Source organism: Trichechus manatus, unplaced genomic scaffold (assembly GCF_000243295.1).
Source record: "Trichechus manatus latirostris isolate Lorelei unplaced genomic scaffold, TriManLat1.0 scaffold00018, whole genome shotgun sequence".
In the NCBI taxonomy this organism is placed as follows: Eukaryota; Metazoa; Chordata; class Mammalia; order Sirenia; family Trichechidae; genus Trichechus; species Trichechus manatus.
The window spans coordinates 588,102-608,221 of NW_004443954.1; positions in this window are offsets into that span (position 1 = coordinate 588,102).

Here is a 20,120-nt window from a genome sequence, read left to right on the forward strand (position 1 = left end):
ATAGGTTGGATGGTAGAATGTGTTCCAAGATGCTTAGCAACCCCCTGAACCAGGAAATAGGATCCTTATCTTCCTGACCTTCCATTTATCCTTTGAAAAGACAGAAGCAACAACATTAGCTGTGTAACTAACCTGCTGGCTCAGATTTCTCTTTGCCCTTCTTAGTGGGCTGTTTTCATTTTTTCCATTTTCTTTCAACATTCTCCGCTGCTGAAGTATTTGGGGGGGCGGGGTGGAAACAACTTTATTTCTATTGACTTACTTTGTTTTCCAAAAAGTTTATTTTCTTTAAATTATTTGTCCAATTTAACACTAAATGAAAACAAGACAGTTGATATTTATTATTCTTACTTTCTTACTTGAATTAAGTATTGACACTTCATACTTGCATCCTTATTTATAAAGTCAGATCATACTGAAGACCTCCATTTTCAAATACAGTTGGTGTCCTAGATGTAAAATATACCCAATCAAAGAAAATGAATTCAGAAACATAAAACAACAAACACTAGCTATCTAATTATCTAGATTAGAATGTGAGGAGAATGCAGGAGCACAATTTAGCTAAGGAGTTTCTGGACGGCGCAAATGGTTAAGGATTCAGATGCTAGTCCAATAGTTGGTTGTTCGAGTCCATCCAGAGGCACCTGGCAATCTACTTTCAAAAAATCAGCCATTGGAAACCTTATGGAGCACAGTTCTTCTCTGACATACGGGGTAACCATGAGTCAGAATTGACTCAATGGCAACTGGTTACTGGTTAATTTAGCCAAGAGTCAATCAGGATTTCATCTACAACCCCTCCCACTAGAACATTCCATCAATTCAAGTAGGGCTTTTAGGGTACAGCTAATCTAGTGCTTATAGTAAAATTATAGTAACATTATACAGATACGCTAATATTGAAAGTCAAGTGTTTTCTGGAGGCTCGTTAATTTTTTTTTCCCTGAATCTTTGAGGGAATATTCCTCTTAAAAGAACCAAATCAAGTTCTGCCTCCATTCCATACACTGTCAGCTCTCCTCTGGGGTCGTAGATTTACTGGCCATAACACTTACTTAGCAACTAATCATAAAGTTACAGGCTTGAAAGAACTTTTTGAAGAATCCGTCTATAAAACCTTTGTCAATTAGGTATCCAGACTACATTTTAATACTTCTAATAACTGAATTCACTGCCTCCCATGAAATTCAATCATGCTTGTGAGCGGTTTTATTTACTTAAGACTTTTACCTGCCGTTTTGAAATAGGTGCCTGATGGTCATGATTCTGCCCTGTAAAGCCGTTAGAGAAGGTCTAATCTTTCGGCCCCAGGAGAGTCCTTTATCTGTAGTCATTGTTAGGTGCTATAGAGGCGTCTCCAACTCATGGCGACCTCGTGTATAACGGAAGGAAACGTTGCCCTACACTGTGCCATCTCCATGATACTGGATGTGTTTGAGCTCATTGTTGAGTCTATTCTGTTACTCCACCTCACTGAGGGTTTTCCTCATTTTTCCTCGCCCTCTACTTTACCAAACATGATGTCCTTTTCTAGATTATTGACTTAATTTCTAATTTCTACTTGAAGTTAAAAACAAACAAACATAGCACTTTTCTTTTGTCTAGTAAATACCTCTAGGTTCTTCTACTATCCCTCAAGTGCCAACACTCACACTGAGAAAAGAAGTTGGGACAGAGGACTGAGTGGGAGCTGAAATTTAGGCCACAGTCTATATGCTAAGTGTTGAGTCCCAAAATGGGGCTATATCCAGCCACAGGAGGGGGTATGTTTTTCTAATTTTCATAAAAGCATCCCCTATCAGGTTCACATGCCAAGTTTTCTATCCGTGGTACTTAGTTTATCTAGTGAAGGCTCTGTATTCTAATTCAGACAACGGTGTCATACAGGTTAGGGGACCTGTGTTTCTTGCATGACATGATTTCATATATCCCCTCTGTAGTCCCTTTTCTGTTGCTACCACCATACCAACATCACTAACTTCTCATAGATGGATTTTTCTTTATCTAGTTTTTTTCTTAAAAAATTCAAGTTATGTATTGATATGTAACTAACTATTTTACACCATTTTTATTACTCCGTAAATTAGCCCTTCAATAGCTGTTGTCCAATTACTGCTTCAAAGCAGAACTCTTCAATTTGGTTTTCAAGGATGAAGATAAATTGGGTCTATATTACTTGAATATTTAACCTAATAGTCTCAAAAGTTATCTGAATATCATTATTACCAAGCTTGCTTCTTTACTGTGTTCTTTAATTGTATCACCATCTATCCAGACCCCATGAAAAGAAAGTAGAAATCATTTCTTGATTTCCCCTTCTGCTTCACTATCACATTCTGTTGGTCCCCTAGCCCTGATAATTCTACATTTGCATTCTCTTAGATTTCCTTCCTACCCACTCTTCATTTCTACTTCTCCTGCCCTAGTTTAGGTTAATGTAATCTCTGACCTCCTTCCTCCAGCCCAATCACCCAATCCATCTTTTACTCGCCCTCTAAAATTCAAATTAATCAAGCCTCTACAGTGCTTTAAAGCATCTTTGATAGTTTTCTATATATGTAAAAGGAAAAATGCAAAATTCATTTGGCATGCCGTTAAAGAATTTTTTATTCTGTCTCCCATCGCCTCTCCACAAATAAAACCCCAAAACTTGTATGGTTTTTTACGTTAGATAATTCCTACTCCTTTATAACTCTCCACTTCTTTCCATTGTCAGCAGCCATTGTGGCCATAATAATCTAATCACCTTTGTTTCTACCATTTCATGCTAGTTATCAGTGACCTTAAATAGTAACCACTCTTCATAATCAAGGTAATAACTAGTAGTAAGGTTTACTTTATTATACTTAGGAATAAGTCCCTTAAGAATGGCACTTTAAATTTTGCCGTGATTTCTGTTTTCTTGTTGTTTGATGTTTGCCTTAAATGTACCACTTACATTTAGTGAGCTCACTTTGTTGTAAATGGCAACATCGTATTTGAGGATTAACAATTTGCACCTTTGCTTTGTGAATTTCACGTGCTTTCTTCCTACAAGAACGTTCCTCTTTCCATTCTGCAAGTCCCCAGAATATCACATCTTCACAGAAGAGCATGACCAAATGCTTTTCAGCTCCATCAGCTAAAACATTTGCTAACCTTTTTTTTCCCTCTCCAAACTAACCTGTGAAGAAGCTAAGGTCTGAATCTGTTTTAAATTTGTTCCTGTTGTGTTATCTTGAAAACACTAAGATGCTTTAATGAAAAAATATTTAAAATAAAAGTTCTTATCAGCAGAAAGCTTGCTTGGCTCCATGTCATCAAACCTTTCTGACAGCTCAAGTAGAGACAAAGGTTAACAAAAAGTCTCCTTAGAATTTAAAATAATTTGAAACCAAGAGATGGGAAGGTGAACTGAGAATGACCAAAACCTAGGGTATGTAGGCTTTCTACATTTCTCAGAAGTGATGGGAATCCACTGTCTCTAAGCTCAATACCCTCTTCCTGGAGCAACGTATTGCTTAAAAATAAACAAAAACCACCAAAAGGAGGTGAGGATGTTATCCTGATAACATTCTTCCTGAGAACAGTCTCAGTTGGTGGTGCCTTGAACACCAGAAGAAGAGGTCTTGCGCAGTGACAGCTATCTAGATAGCGAACAACCTCCCTTAGAAAGAGCTCAAGTAATTGAGGTAATTGAAAGTTTAACACCTAACAGGTTCTGAGTTTATCTTGGAGGACTTAAGCCTCAAGGAGAAAGAGCAGCTAGATAGGTAATAGCTCCTGCAGATGTGCCACAGCCACTTCTGCTCCAGCAAAGTGCAAACATGAAGTGAAAGACTGAGAACCCAAGATGGAAGAAGATAGAGCATAATAATGGAAAAGGGTAAGGCAGACTGAGATACCACAGATCAAGAAGAGAAGAAACACAGGCATTTTAAAATTGGTATCTCATTTCCTGTGCCCTTTCTATGGAATGTGTCATTAATATTTATGATGTTTTAGTATATTTGCCTCATTTTGAAAAACACAAGCTTCCAGAGTTTGTTTTCTTTGTTGCCAATCAATGAAGAGACTTGGGTCAGATTTAAGTTACCTAAGAAGACTCTTGTTCAGTCATTCAAACAGAACAAGGTGATACTGCGTGGCTTAAAATCAGGAAAGGTGTGGGTCAGGGCTGTATCCTTTCACCCTACTTATTCAAGCTGTATACTGAGCAAATAATCCGAGAAGATGGACTATATGAAGAAGAACACAGCATCAGGATCGGAGGAAGGCTCATTACCAACTTGCAATATGCAGATGACACAACCTTGCTTGCTGAAAGCAAAGAGGACTTGAACCACTTACTGATGAAGATCAAAACTATAACCTTCAGTATGGATTACACCTCAACATAAAAACAAAACAAAACAAAAATCTTCAAAACCGGACCAATAAGCAATAGCATGATAAATGGAGAAAATACTGAAGTTGTCAAGGATTTCATTTTACTTGGATCCACAATCAACACCCATGGAAGCAGCAGTCAAGAAATCAAACGACGTATTGCATTAGGCAAATCTGCTGCAAAAGATCTCTTTCAAGTGTTAAAAAGCAAAGATGTAACTTTGAGGACTAAGGTGCACCTGACTCAAGCCATGGTATTTTCAGTCGTCTCATATGCGTGCAAAAGCTGGGCAATGAAGAAGGAAGACCAAAGAACAATCGATGCCTTAGAAATTATGGTGTTGACGGAGAATGCTGAATATACCATGGAAGTGCCAAAAAAGCGAACAAATCTGTCTCGGAAGAAGTACAACCAGAACGCTCATTAGAAGCAAGGATGGCGAGACTTTGTCTCACATACTTTGGACATGTTATCAGGAGGCACTAGTCCCTGGAGAAGGACATCGTGCTTGGTAAGGTAGAGGGTCAGTGAAAAAGAGGAAGACCCTCAACAAGATGGGTTGACATGGTGGCTGCAACAATGGGCTCAAGCATAGCAATGATTGTGAGGATGGTGCAGAACCGAGCAGTGTTTCATTCTGTTGTACATAGAGTCACTATGAGTCAGAACTATCTTGGTACAAGGTTGATACCAGCATTTTTCAAAACTGAAATAAAATAGAATTAAGCAAAACAGAAAATAAAGTGCCTTACACATGGAAAGAGTAATGTATTAATCAGGACAAGCTAACCAATACTCAATATCTAAGTGTCTTTAATGCAATAAAATTTTTCTTCTTACTCCTGCAATGGCCAATGCAGGTTAGGTGAGCTTCCTTTCTCTTACAGTTTCACAATCTGGAGCATGTGGCCTCCAGGTCAGGATGCCACCTGAAGCAGTGAATGAAGAGTTTGAGGGTCACACAGTTTATTTTTAAGGGCCAGGCCTGGAAGTGGCTTGCATCACTTCTGCCCACATCCCATGTAAGGCAGGCTGTAAAATACGGCCCTCTTGTGCACAAAGAAGAGGAAGAGAAACAGAATTTATATCACAGCACTCTATTTATACCCACTCTTTATTCATGAATATTTATGAGTTTCCATATAACATTTGGCGTCTCTGGGTGGTGTAAATGGTTAATGTGCTTGGCTGCTAATCAAAAAGTTGGCAGTTCGAGCCCACCTAGAGGCACCTGGGAAAAAAAGCATGATTATCTACTTACAAAAAATCAGCTATTTAAAACCCTATGGAGCACAGTTCTACTCTTTCTGGCATGCGTTGCCATTAGTCAGAATTCTCTCAACAGCAACTGGGGATTTTTTTTTTTTTTTTTTGTAGAATATATGATTTAGATATAATAATAAATACTTCAGCTTTCCAGGAATATCAAGCAGCAATTTATTTTCTTTTTCTCAAAAGAAGGTATTTTCTGTAAAACTCAAGTTTGTTTTTATGTATTTAGATTTTCCTATCAATTCCATTAAACTGACCTGTATTGAACATTTCCTTATATACCCAGCCCTGTGAAAGAATCAGAAATGAATGGGACAGCAGTTCTTCCTGTTTATCATCCATATATCTTTTCTCCAACCATGTGCTCCTAGATAGCCCCAGACAGTCACTTAGAGATTGTCTTTTGCCCTAAAAGAAAAGGGCATGGGGGAGAACTCAGAAATTTCCATGCTAAGAAGAGCTGATGCCCTGTCGTGAAGAATTTCTAATTGCTGGTATATGAGACTACTTTTCTGAGCTTCTGATTCCTTTGTTCAGACTTTCTCTATAGATTCTACATCCACTGTGCTCTGTTCTTTATAGCCTTGGTATATGCTTCTGACTAGATGATCAGCTTGGATAGTCAATAATGGTATATGAGTATCCTCTCTCCTTCTCTGTGCATGCTCTCTTTACTTATCCAAGCTGAGTTCCACACTCCCATGTTTCTGTCATTAGAGGAGCTTGTACACATTATTGTAAATGTTGCAGTCTGTTCTCATTGCTTTTTTACATGTTCTCTCTCATCTATTAAAATTAATTCCTGGAGACTAAGGACAAGTCCAAGGAAAACGCCTGATGGTCAGTACACGTTAATTTAACATGCACTTCTGTATCAGGGTAGCTAAAAAGCATCATTTATTAAGTATTGTGCTGTGGGCTTTTGCATTATATCTAACTTAATACTTACAATAACCATATGAGGTAGGCATTTTTTTCCCCATTTTCGTATGAGAAAACTAAAGCTCTGCTGGATCCTGAAGATCATACTGTAGGTAATCGGTGGAACTAAGATTTAAACTCATGTATGTCTCAATCCAAGGCACATTTTCTTTTAATATGAGGTTATAAACCCCCTTCTCCCGTTTCCCTGTTTTGCCAACTTTTTGTACTTTATTCTTGACCACTAGCTCAACCTTAACAACTGAATAGGTCTTACTTGCTTCTGTTTCTCCACCATCTGTTTCCTAAATCCCTTCAGCAATCCTTGCCCCAGATACTTAACCCATTATAATCTCCATTATTGGGGCTGACATCTTGATCAAAACAATGCAGTATTGTAATATTCAGTGCCTGTCTAATTATTTAACCATTACGTTCCTTGGTGCACTAGTTATTATAATATAGCTAATAAATCAAAGTAATTAAATAAAAGTTTGTTCTATTTTCTTTAAAATAATCATATTCTCTTCTCCATCATACTTACTGATATAAAATCACAAACTAAGCCCTTGGTTAAACCGTTTAAATCCACTGGATTTATATTATCAACTGCTATGATGTCACAAGTCTTTAATTACTTTTTCCCACCCATAGTAAGCACTCACTAGAGGTACATGATACGAATTTCTTAAACTATAACAAAGAAAAAACAACACAGCATTAGTTCCTTAAAAGCCATATATATTTGATGATTCAGACAATGAGCAGTAGTATAAATAGATTAATAAAATTAAGAATGATTCATATTCATTCCCTGGTTCATTTGGACTCACTAAAGCATGATGCCCTTCAAAGGCTAAAAGAAGCTCTTGTTGTTGAAGATTTAAATATGCTGTTTTAAAACAAGGGCTTCATCTAAATTTGATTGACTATCCTCAAAGGATATGGCCTTGAAATATTCATGAGTCATTTTTAGTTGAATGCAACCCATAGCAAGCCAGATTGGTAGTAAAAAAAATAATACCAGAGATAACCCACAATGTTATTTTCAAGATGACTCTTTTTATCATCATTGATAATGTTGTCCAATTCTTGCATTACTATCTAAATTTAATAAAAGAGCTCTAAGTTCTTAGCTCAAACATGTCCCCACTATAGGATTTCAAATATGTTAATAGTCAGTTGTAAAGGCCATGGGAGATAGATAATATAAATTGAAACCAACATTCCAATTAATCTTTTCTCATTTTTGGCTTTTAGGTTTTTTCTTGATTCTGGGATCAGGAATTTCATGGGAAAAAAATAAAAACTGTAAAATATGCTTAACTGTCTTACCTTCACAGTCACTATATTTGGATAAGACAAAAGTACAATTCCGTAATGTATGTTAAATACCTAAGGCAGTGTAATATTACATGGATGACAACCTGGATCCATTGATTCCAATACAAAAAAATTAGTATACAGGTTCTGACATTGTCATCAACTCATATTTAACCTTAAAAGGGTTGTTAATCCTCAACCGGTTGCCTCTCAATTGTCCAGTAAGGTCTTGTGTGGCTTTCTGCTCAACCAGTGTGTTCCCATGGAATGCAGTCTAGTGTGAATGTTGGCTGCCCATGAATCACTTAAACCTCATTGCATGGAATGTCAGATGTAAGCTTCCCACAGTAGGAATACACTCATTCCAACTGTCTGATATTCTAGATTATTCATGCCACTGCTCTTGTTCGTTCATTCAAGGTATATTTTTTGTGTGTTACCAAATGTCTGCTATGTTTAACATGGGGAAAAAACAAGAAGCCATAGTTCTCACATTCAGCAAGCATACAGAATGATAAAACAGTTGTTCAATGCTTCCTATATATTAGAAATTATTGTATTTTAATCCTTAGAACAACTGCCTTTTAGAACAACCATCCCCATTTTACAGATGGTGACAACAGCAAAAATAAACGTGATGCTCAGGAAGATTAAGTCCAAGGTCACAGAGCCGATATGCTACAGAGCTTGGGTTAACATCAAAGGTAGATATATGTAATTCTAAAACCTGTGGTACTCTAACTATTGTTCTGCTTTCCTCTATCAGTTTGAATATACAAAAGCTTACAGAATTGATTTTGTTTGTAAATCGTCTTCAAACCATCCCTATTCATTGTTGGAAAAGCTGACATTTTCCTATCTAGTCTACTCCATTTGAATACATTTGGTTTCTTTAACATAAATAATACCTATTTTTAAATATTTTAGCCGCTAAAATATCTCACAAGGGCTTGTGCTATATAAATTTTCCTTTTCGCCAGTTGCAGACAAAATAGGTCCACAAAGACCACCCCAGCACGAGCCCCGTTCTTCACGTGGTCATAAGGATAGAACAGCTGTGATTAGAGGGAGAGTGTGGTCATGATGAAGCAGGGCCTGAAGAAGAGCCAAAAACGACTCAGTCATTTTAGAATTTGCGGACTGATTTTTAACACGCCAGGAAGGAGTGAGTCAATAAGGAAGAATGTAAATCAAAAGGATACATGTAAAAGGAAAAACACAGTCACTTTTATGTAAATTGAAAGATCTGCTTTTGCCAAAAGGAAATTCTGGGAAAGATCTCTCTTGCACTTCAGCAAAATGCAGGCGAGTTCTCATTTATTTTCATCCCGCTGTCAGGAATAATTTTCCCAGGCCAGTGGCGCATGTAGAACCAAAATGGAAATGGGATGGATTGGAACTCATCTTTGCTACGAAATCACATAAGGTGACGAAAAGGAAGGTTTTCTGCCCTCCCCCGCCCCTGAGCAATTGTCAAGTATAAGCTGGGCTATATGCTGGACTCAGTCATTTCTAGAAACTTTCTAGATTTAAAATAGAGAATGGATGCCAAAAGGTCAATCATTTTATTTTGTCAATTTCCTATGGCAATGAAAATGAACTCTGTTTTGTTATTTTCAAAAAGGGGACAAATGTGTTTCTTTAACTACAAGAAGCAGTGGGTTTGTAGAGTTGTTTTGCTTGTTTGACATAAAATACAGTCTTAATTTTAGTTTATAAAAACATTTTAGGACTAATTGTCAAAATGATGTTTCATATTTTATATACTATATAATTTCTATTTAACACATAATTTCTGTTTTCATTTTTTATTTGAGGCTTTTTATTCCCATTTAATTTTATGAAAGGGTGTACGGCAATTAAAAAATAAATTATCCATGGATTTTGGAAATCTGAGGAGACTTTATCAATATCTCCTAAAATCTTTTCATTTTTCCCCCTAAAATCCCCATTTTATTGTCACAAAATTACTTTAATGTCTCAATCTATGGTGACAGGTGGTGACAGATCAACTCCTGTATTCATGTTATGTATATATATATACACACACGTATATATAATATTTTATTGTGTTTTTGGTGAAAGTTTACACAGCAAATTAGGATCCCATTTAACAATTTCTATACATATTATTGGAGCCTGGGGACACAGTGGTTAAGAGTTCTGCTGCTAACCAAAAGGTTAGCAGTTCGAATACACCAGCTGCTCCTTGGAAACCATATGGGGTAGTTCTACTCCATCCTGTAGGATCAGTATGAGTCAGAATCAACTCAGAGGCAATGAGTTTGGTTTTCTATACATATTATTCATTGTCATTGGTTACTTTTTTCACAGTGTGTCCACATTCTCATTATATCCATTCTAGTTGTTCCATTTCCATTAATGTAGCTTCCCTACCCCCCTCCCCTTACCATCTCATCTTTGCTTTAGAGTAAATGTTAACTATTTGGTCTCATATAGATGATTTTTTTAAAAAGCCCAGTACTCACTGGTGATACTGTTTATTTTGCAAGCCAATCTGTTATTTAGCTGAAAGGTGACCTCCAGAAGTGGTTTCAGTTCTAAGTTTAAAGGGTATCTCAGGGAAACAGTCTTGGGGGTTTCTTTAGTCTCTACAGGTCCAGTAAGTCTGGCCTTTTTTTTAAGAATTTAAGCTTTGTTCTACATTTTTCTCCCATTCAAACTGGGATCCCCTGTATTAGTTTTTCATTGCTATTGTAGCAAATTACCACAGATTTAGTAGCTTGAAACAATATAAATTTATTATCATACAATTCTTTAGGTTAGAAGTCCAGTATGGTTTTCACTGGGCTAAACTCAAAGTGATGGCAGGGCTGAGTTCCTTTCCTGCTCATCAGGGTACGGGCAGAATTCTGTTCAGTGTGGTTGTGGAATGGAAACTCCATTTCCTTGCTGATTGTCAACTAGGGGACACCCGTACCTCCTAGAGCCGTCTCCCTGATCCTTCCACATAGCCCCCTACATAACAGAATCAGCAATGGAACCTTCTCACATTGTCTTCTGTCTCTGACCACATCCAGGAAATGTTCTCAGCTTTTAAGGACTCATGTGATCAGGTTGAGCCCACACAGATAATCCAGGGAATTTTTTCTATCTCAAGGAATATATCCTTAATCACATCATAAAGTTCCTTTGCCTTGTAAGGTAATATACTTAGAGGCTCTTGGGATTAGAATGTGGACATCTTTGGGGACTATTTTTCTGCCTACCACAGCCCCTCTGTCATAACCGAAAACTGGATTTCTTCAGATGGTCTAGTTTTCCCAGTAACTCTTTCAAATTGAGGTAGATCATGGACCCAGGTTTGTATCTCAGAACTAAAAAATACAGTCAAGATTCACCTTCATCCCTTTCTCACCACTATTTCGTCTACCCTCATTCAATTTCTCTTCCCTCCTTTTTGCCTATATGACCATATTCCTATCCTTATCACCATGATTTTGGTTAACTTCAGAATGTTTCTAGTTTCTAGTTCTTGAAACCTGTACCAAATTTCCTCTAAATCTGATCTGTGATTATTAAGGCTGTGTGTTAACTTGGCCGGGCCATGATTCTCAGTGGTTTGGCAGTTATGATGTAGTCTGGCAGTCGTATGATGGTGTGATCCCGTCATGATGAGATTTGATATAATGTGATCACCTCCATTACGGGATCTTCTCTGAGTAGTCAGTCAGTTGAAAGGGAGTTTCCTTCGGCGTGTGGCCTGCATCGAATATAAGTGGACATTCTGGGAAGGTTCGGGCTTTTGCTCACTCTGGATCCTGCAGCTGGCACCAGTTCATCTGACCTTTGGTTCTTGGGATGGGACTTGAGCTAGGAGCTTACCTGCCATCTTGCCTGCCAATCTTGGGATTCCTGGATCTTCATAGCCTGTGAGCAAGAGCCCTGCTGTCTGACCTGCCAGTCTTGGGTTTGATAGCCCCTGCAGCTACATGAATCAGGAGAAACCTCTATCCTGACCCATGAACTTGGGACGTTCCAGCTTCTACAATCTTGTGAGTCATTTATTTGATATAAATCTCCCTCTCTGTATATATTTATATGCTTTACTGGTTTTGTTTCTCTAGAGCACCCAATCTAACACATGACCTTAACTCTTCCAGTAGACCACCCACCTAATACACAGATAGCACAGTTCTTAGACCAAATCCAACAATTTAATCCCCACTCTATTTTAACTGAGTCACACCTTGGCACTTGAATCATTTAGAACTCTTTAATCTTTAAATATTAAATTCTAAATTCTTCCTCTCTGACCTTCACTGTCTAGCTCTTCAATGTCAATCCTGTGCTACCACTAAATCTTACTCTTTCATCAAGACATCCAGGCTTGAACTTCTTTCTAGTCTAATCATTCATTTATATCAGATTCATTAATTTATATGAGATAAATCTCATTCATTAATTCATTGATCAAGTATTTATTTAAAACATACTCTGTGCTAGACACTGTGTTAGTCAATGCAGATTTTATGGAGAAGCGTTACAATTGTACCTTCTCTCCCTGAGTTTATAATCTGACTTCACTTTTCTTTCTACCCAGCCAGACCTTCATGATGTAAAGTTTCAGCTATCCCTTCACAAGTATTCAAAATTTTCTTGACTACTTGACTTTGTACTAATTCCACTGAACAATTAGTTCTCCAAATACAGGTTATGTGCTTGTCTTAGTTATCTAATTAGGCAACAAATAAATATTAAAACAAACAACAAACCTGTTGCTGCTGAGTTGATTTTGGCTCATAGGGACCCTATAGGACAGAGCGGAACTGCCCCATAGGGTTTCCAAGAAGTGGCTGGTGGTAGATGGATGAAAAAATAAACACTGGAAAGCACTAAATTTCACTTTCTCTTTTTGAATTCCTTGGCTTTCTAAATGAAGCTGTCGAGAAGAATGATACACATGACCAAACCTGATTTATCTGATGACAGTACATATTATTAAGGAGCCCTGGGGGGCAATGGTTAAGTGCTTGGTTGCTAACTGAAAGGATGGCAGTTCAAACTCACCGGCAACTCTGTGGAAAAAAAGACCTGGTGATCTGTTTCCGTAAAGATTACAGCCTAGAAAATTTTATGGGGAAGTTCTACTCTGTCAAATGGGGTCCCTATAAGTCCAAATTGACTTCTTGGCACACAACAACAACAAATATTATTTAGTCTTTGCTATGCCAATGCTGCTCACTAATCCTTTTCGTTAACTTCCTATTTTTCTACTGTGAGTATTTCAAAATTTTTCCACCTTTCTTAAACCACCCACATATCGTTACTAACTCCCAGCTCTATGCATCACAGAAAAACTGGTGATCAGCAGGTGCAGACTCTCAATTTATACCATTTATTCTTTTCCAAATTTACTTATAATGGCAGCTCCTCCTTCTCCTAGGTCTCTGAAGGCTACCTCTGCCACCTACCATATGGATCCTGATGATTCTCAAATGTCTTGGGACCTGTGTCATCAATTATCCACCCTCTCTTGCATCTTCAGTGTCTTCTACACCATTGGCTACAAGTTTGATCGCCTCTCATCCTAATAAAAACTTTCACAATTATTCCTTTTATTCGCTTCACTACTAAATTTCTCAGGAAAATATTCATTACTTACGAACTTCACTTTCTCATATCTCATTTCCTTCTTAATCCCTGATGATCTTATGACTGCCCATAAAATACCCTCACAACAATTATTTAAAAGGTCGTTTAGAATCTATTGGTCACTTCTCAGTTCTCATCCAGCTTGACCTCCCTATATAAATATAGTATTAATAACCTTGCTATTTTTGAAACTCTCTCCCTTGACTTCTATCACAATGTTCTTCTACATTTCTGACTGCTCATTTGCAAAGTTGTCTACATTTCTGATTGCTCCATCTATGTCTCATTCACTGACACTTTTCTTTATGCCTGCCCCACGTCCAGTTCTCCATAACTTTCTCTGGATCTGTGCTTGGTCCAGAGGAAACTTATTCCATATCTGTGGTGTCATTTAATACCTCTCTGCTAATTACTCTCAAGTCCATTTTTTCAGTTCTCAATATCTTAACAGAGGCCCCAAACTGAATCTTCAAACAAGCCCTCTCCTAACCTTTGTAGAACTTGATTCAAGATTACTAATGGAAGCTGGCAGTCATCTCTCTAAATATTTAAAAATTATGAATCAAACTAACAAACTGTTCAATAAAATACAGTTGATTCTCCTACTATGAAAAATATGCCTCCAGAACAACTTGGAAGGCCAGGTTCAAAAGGAGAATTCTCAGACTTCTGGGAATTCCTCCCCATATCATGACAGAAGGGGAGAGCTATTCCTGGCCTAGACTGCTCTCGTTTTCTCCTTTACCTCCTGATTCTGTCCAACACCACATGGGGGCTTATGTGTTGACATGTGTATCCCTGAACCTCAGGTGCAGGCTTCATCCATACCCTTGCAGAAACCTGTCCTTTGAGAATCTCTTGGGGCTAAAGGAAGCACATCAGGAGGATGGACCAAATAAAGAGAACTGTGGAAGTGGACAGTTGAAACCACTGTCAACTTGGGGCCATTTGTGCAGGATATCTAGGGCTCCAGGAACACAGAGCTGGTCTAGTAGTGGGTAGTTGACTCCAGGTAAACGTATTCCCTTGGGCCTGTAGATTCCTTGCCTCAAGGGAAGACATCCACTACCTGCTGATTATCTCTGTAAAAATGTTATACAGGTTTATCCAATTTTCAGTTTTTCCTGTATGAATTTATTTTACTTCTCAATACTCTTCTTAATCTTAGCCATCCTCTCATGGTTCTTATCTCTGGGATTAATGCCCGTCTACTCAATCAACCAGACCAGAAAAATAAAATCAGAGTTATCTGCAGTCTCATTACCTCCCCCTAACTCTTATTAGCAGCACTGGTGGAGCAATGGTTAAGAGCTCGGCTGCTAACTAAAAGGTTGGCAGTTCGAATCACCCAGCCACTCCTTGGAAACCCTGTGGGGCAGTTCTGTTTGTCCTATAGGGTTGCTATGAGTTGGAATTGATTCAGGGCAATGGGTTTGGGTTTTTGGTTTAACTCTTACTAAAATGATCATCCAGTGCTATTGATTCATTGTCCAAAATGTATTTACCCTTTTCTCCTTTCTAATTCTACTTCCACTGTCCTAGCTAAGATACTCATTCTCTTGCTTAGAATAGCCTCTCAATTAGTCTTTCTGTTTCCAAACTCTTGACTCTCTAGTCCAACCTTCGTATTCAAATTATCTTTCAAGAGGTCAGGTAACTTTCCTCCTCTAATATCTACATTGGTTTCTCACTGCTTACCAAATAAAATTTTTAGTATGTCATTATATGCCCTTTATGATATGGTCTCAGATAATTTTCCTAGCCTTGAGGATCTATACTCTGGCCATACTGGCTAATTTATTATGCCAACACATCTAAAAAATTTTACATTTGCTTACTTTTTAAAATTGTTCTCCCCTTGACCTATAATAGCTTTCTTTCATTTCTCGGTCTATTAAGTTTCAGCTCAAAAACCATCAACTTCAAGAAACCTATCCTGATCCTACTTTTAGAATTAAATCAATTTCTCTCTCCTTTTAATACATCTTGCTTATTACTCTACTCAGTATTTATTAATCTCTCCATTCCTCTTTCCATCCATTCATTCAACAAATGTTTATTGAAAACCTACTATGAACCTGGCACCTGCTCTGTCCTGTGAGAATTTATGGCGCATAGATATTAATTGAACGGTAAACCTGATATACAAATTGAAATGGAAAAGAGATCTGCAAGAAATGAACACTTTTCTGTGCGAATATATAATTGGTTTGTTCTGGGGAGTTGAGGTGAGTTTTCTGAGAAATTTCCAGATAAACTGAGATCTGAAGGATGAGGAGGCGTTAACTAGATGAAGAAGAGAGAAGGAGCATTCCAGGTAGAGGGGAATAAAAATGCAAAAGCTTCAAAGTGAGAGAGACTTTGGCTTATAAGAGGAATTGAAAGTCAAAGAGGATGCCAAATGGGACTAATGAGGCACAGCAGTCCAGGGACAAGGACTAGAAGGCAGAAGAGGACAGGAAAGCTGGTGATAGGGAACCCAAGGTTGAGTAAGGATAGTGTTGATGTGTTGTGAGGTTGTTAACCATTGTCATAGGGCAACATGTGTACTAACTGTTTAATGAGAAACTATTTTGTTCTGTAAACCTTCATCTAAAGTGAGAATAGCAGCACAATTGGAAGAGCGTAGTTGATTTCACTAAACTGTGAGTGTAGAAATTTTTGAAATGGTGTATCTTTCGCTATGTATATTTTCACCAAAAAAAAAGGTCGAGAAGGGAGAGGGTTGACATGTTGTGGGGTTGTTAACCAATGTCATAAAACAATATGTGTACTACTGTTTCATGAGAAACTATTTGCTCCGTAAACCTTCACCTGAAGTACAATAAAAAAAAAAAAGAAAGTCAAAGAGGATGAAGTGCAGAAAGAAGAGCTGAATGATATGAGAGTATTTGATGTTATGTGGAGTATCTGGATTTTGTCTTTATTCTAAGAGAAATGGAAAACATTTGATGAGTTTTAAGCAGGGGAGGTGACATAGTTTTGGAAAGATCTTTCTGGTTGTAGCGTGGGGCATGGATCTGAGGATAGCAAAAGTAGATGCAGATTAAACAGTTATGAGATTATTACAGTAGTTCAGGTGTGAATAGTTGGTGGCTTGGGTTATGGTGGTGTCAGTGGTGACAAATGGAAGTGGACAGACTTGAGAAATATTTAGATCAGAACATCAACTAGACTTAGTGAAGGTTTGATATGGAGGATGAGGAATAGGGAGATGTCAAAGTTTAAGGATTATGCAGAAATGATTGAGTGGTGGTGCCAACCACCGAGAGAGAGCACTAGAAAAAGACCAAGTCTGGGGGAGAAAATACTAAGTTCAATTTTTGGTAAGTTGTGCTTAAGGTATATTTACGATCAGCAGAGAAATCTGAGTTTGATGTAATTTTTAGATTGCTTAGAAATATAGCATTAGAAAGTATAAGAGCCAAGGACCAGCCTTGGGGATCATCAATAAGTAAAGGTCTTTAAGGTGTGTGTGTGTGTGTGTGTGTGTGTGTGTGTGTGTGTGTGTGTGTGTTTGTGTGTTTGAGTGGTGGGAGATGCACCTGCAAAGAAGACTTAAATCTTTAATTATTTTCTGCTTTTTTTTTTTCTTATTTATGATCTGTCTGTCTCCTCCGCTATAAGTTCCTTGAAGATAGAAAGTATATATTTCTTATCCAGGAATACTGTATTTATTGTGGGATGCTTGAATTAAATGTTGGTGACACTTTAACAGCCAGTATTTTCTTTCTCTGGAAAAAATGTTGTCTTTTAAATGTGGAATCACTTGTGTTGATTTAAATTTTTAAATTTATTTTTTTTTAATTTAATTTTTTAAACAAAGGCTATGGTTTAGGATAATTATTTCAAAAGAAAAGGTATACTTTTTATCCTATTCAAAACAGAATGAGAATAAAGTTATAGTAATATCTTGTTCTTTGTCATATACATAAGCAAAAAGCAAACTTCTACTATTATTGTAGTGATTTTCAATGTGACTGTCACCAAAATTTGAATCTATCATAAACTGAAAATATAAAGAAAATCTAGCAAGATTAATTTTCCAGAGGTCATAGATTTCAGTCTAGGTCAATTATGTTCCAAAACCAACTCTGAAACAGATGATCATTTCAAAATTTTCAATAACAAAATAGTTTTAAGATAAAATAGGTTAGTGTCTTAGTTATCTAGTGCTGCCGTGACAGAAATACCACAAATGGAGAGCTTTAACAAATAAAAATTTATTTTCTCACAGTTTAGGCAACTAGAAGTCCAAATTCAGAGTGCTGGCTCTAGGGGAAGGCTTTCTATCTCTGTCAGCTTTGCAGGAAAGTCCTTGTGTCTTCTAACCTTCTGATCCTGGGTGATCTTCATGAGGTTTGGCATGTCTCTTCCGCGTCTCTTCTTCTTAGCTTGACTGTTTACTTCTTTTATGCCTCAAAAAAAAATTGACTCAAGATACACCCTACACTAATCTTGCCCCATTAACATAACAAAGATAACTCATTCTCAAATGGGATTACAACCACAGACAATGGAAAATCTCAATATCATCAGTCAGATGGCCTACTGTGGAACAGACTGTCAATTGTTTATATGCAAGTTCAACCGCAAGTTGAAGAAAGTTAAAACAAGTCCACAAGAGCCGAAATACAACCTTGAGTGTATCCCACCTGAATTTGGAGACCATGTCAAGAGTCGATTTGACACATTGAACACTAATGACCAAACCACCAGATGAGTTGTGGCATGACATCAAGGTATCATACAGAAAGAAAGCAAAAGGTCATTAAAAAGACAGGAAAGAAAACACCAAAGAAACTCTGAAACTTGCTCTTAAATGTAGAGTAGTTAAAGTGAATGGAAGAAATAATGAAGTAAAAGAGCTGAACAGAAGATTTCAAAGGGCAGCTCAAGAAGACAAAGTAAAGTATTATAATGAAATGTGCAAAGACCCCAAGTTAGAAAACCAAAAGGGAAGAATATGCTTGGCATTTCTCAAGCTGAAAGAATAGAAAAAAAATTCAAGACTCTAGTTGCAATATTGAATGATACAGGAAGCATCAAAAGAAGAAGAAAGGAATACACAGAGTCACTGTACCAAAAATAATTGGTCAATGCTCAAGCATTTCAGGTGATAGCATATGATCAACAACTGATGGTATTGAAGAAAGAAGTCTAAGTGCACTGAAGGCATTGGCAAAAAAACATGGCTCCAGGAACTGAGAGAATACCAACTGAGTTGTTTCAACAAACGGGGGCAGTGCTGGAGGAGCTCACTAGTCTATGCCAGGAAATTTGGAAGACAGCTACCTGGCCAACTGACTGGAAGAGATACGTATTTGTGCCATTCCAAAGAAAGCTGATCCAACAGAATGTGGAATTTATCAAACAATATTATTAATGTCACACACAAATAAAATTTTACTGAAGATTCATTCAAAATCTGTTGCAGCAGTACATCGACAGGGAACTGCCAGAAAGTCAAGCCCCATTCAGAAGAGGACGTAGAACAAAGGATATCATTGCTGATGTCAGATGGATCTTGGCTGAAAGCAGAGAATACCAGAAAGATGTTTACCTGTGTTTTATTGACTATGCAAAGGCTTTGGACTGTGTGGTTCATAACAAATTGTAGATAACATTGTGAAGAATGGGAATTTCAAAACACTTAATTGTGCTCATGCAGAACCTGTACATAGACCAAGAGACAGCTGTTTGAACAGAACAAGGGGATATTGCCTGGTTTAAAATCAGGAAAGGCGTGTGTCAGGGTTGTATCCTTTCACCATACTTATTCAATCTGTACGCTCAGCGAATACTCTGAACAGCTGGACTATATGAAGAAGAACCTGGCATCAGGATTGGAGGAAAACTCATTAACAACCTGCGATATGCAGATGAGACAATCTTGTTTGCTGAAAGTGAAGAGGAAGCACTTACTGATGAAGATCAAAGACTCCAACCTTCAGTGTGGATTACACCTCAACATAAAGAAAACAAAAATTCTCACAATCAGACCAGTAAGCAACATCATGCTAAAAGGAGAAAAGATTGACGTTGTTAAAGATTTCATTTTACTTGCATCCACAATCTACACACATGGAAGCAGCAGACAAGAAATCAAAGGATGTATCACACTGCGCAAATCTGCTGCAAAAAGACCTCTTTAAAGTGTTGAAAAGCAAAAACATCACTTTGAAGACTAAAGCGCGCCTGACCCAGGCCATGGTATTGTTAGTTGTCTCATATGCATGTGAAAGTTGGACAATGAATAAGGAAGACTGAAGAAGAATTAATGCCTTTGAATTATGGTATTGGTGAAGAATATTGAGTATACCATGGACCACCATAAGAATGAACAAATCTGTCTTGGAAGAATACAGCCAGAGTGCTCCTTGGAGCGAGGATGGCGAGACTTCGTCTTATGTACTTTGGATATGTTATCAGGATCCAGTCCCTGGAGAAGGGTATCATGCTTGGTAAAGTAGAGGGGCAGCGAAAAAGAGGAAGACCCTCAACGAGATGGACTGACGCAGTGGCTGCAAAAATGGGCTCAAACATAGCAATGATTTTTAGGATGGTGCAGAACCAGGCAGTGTTTAGTTCTGTTGTGCATGGGGTCACTGTGATT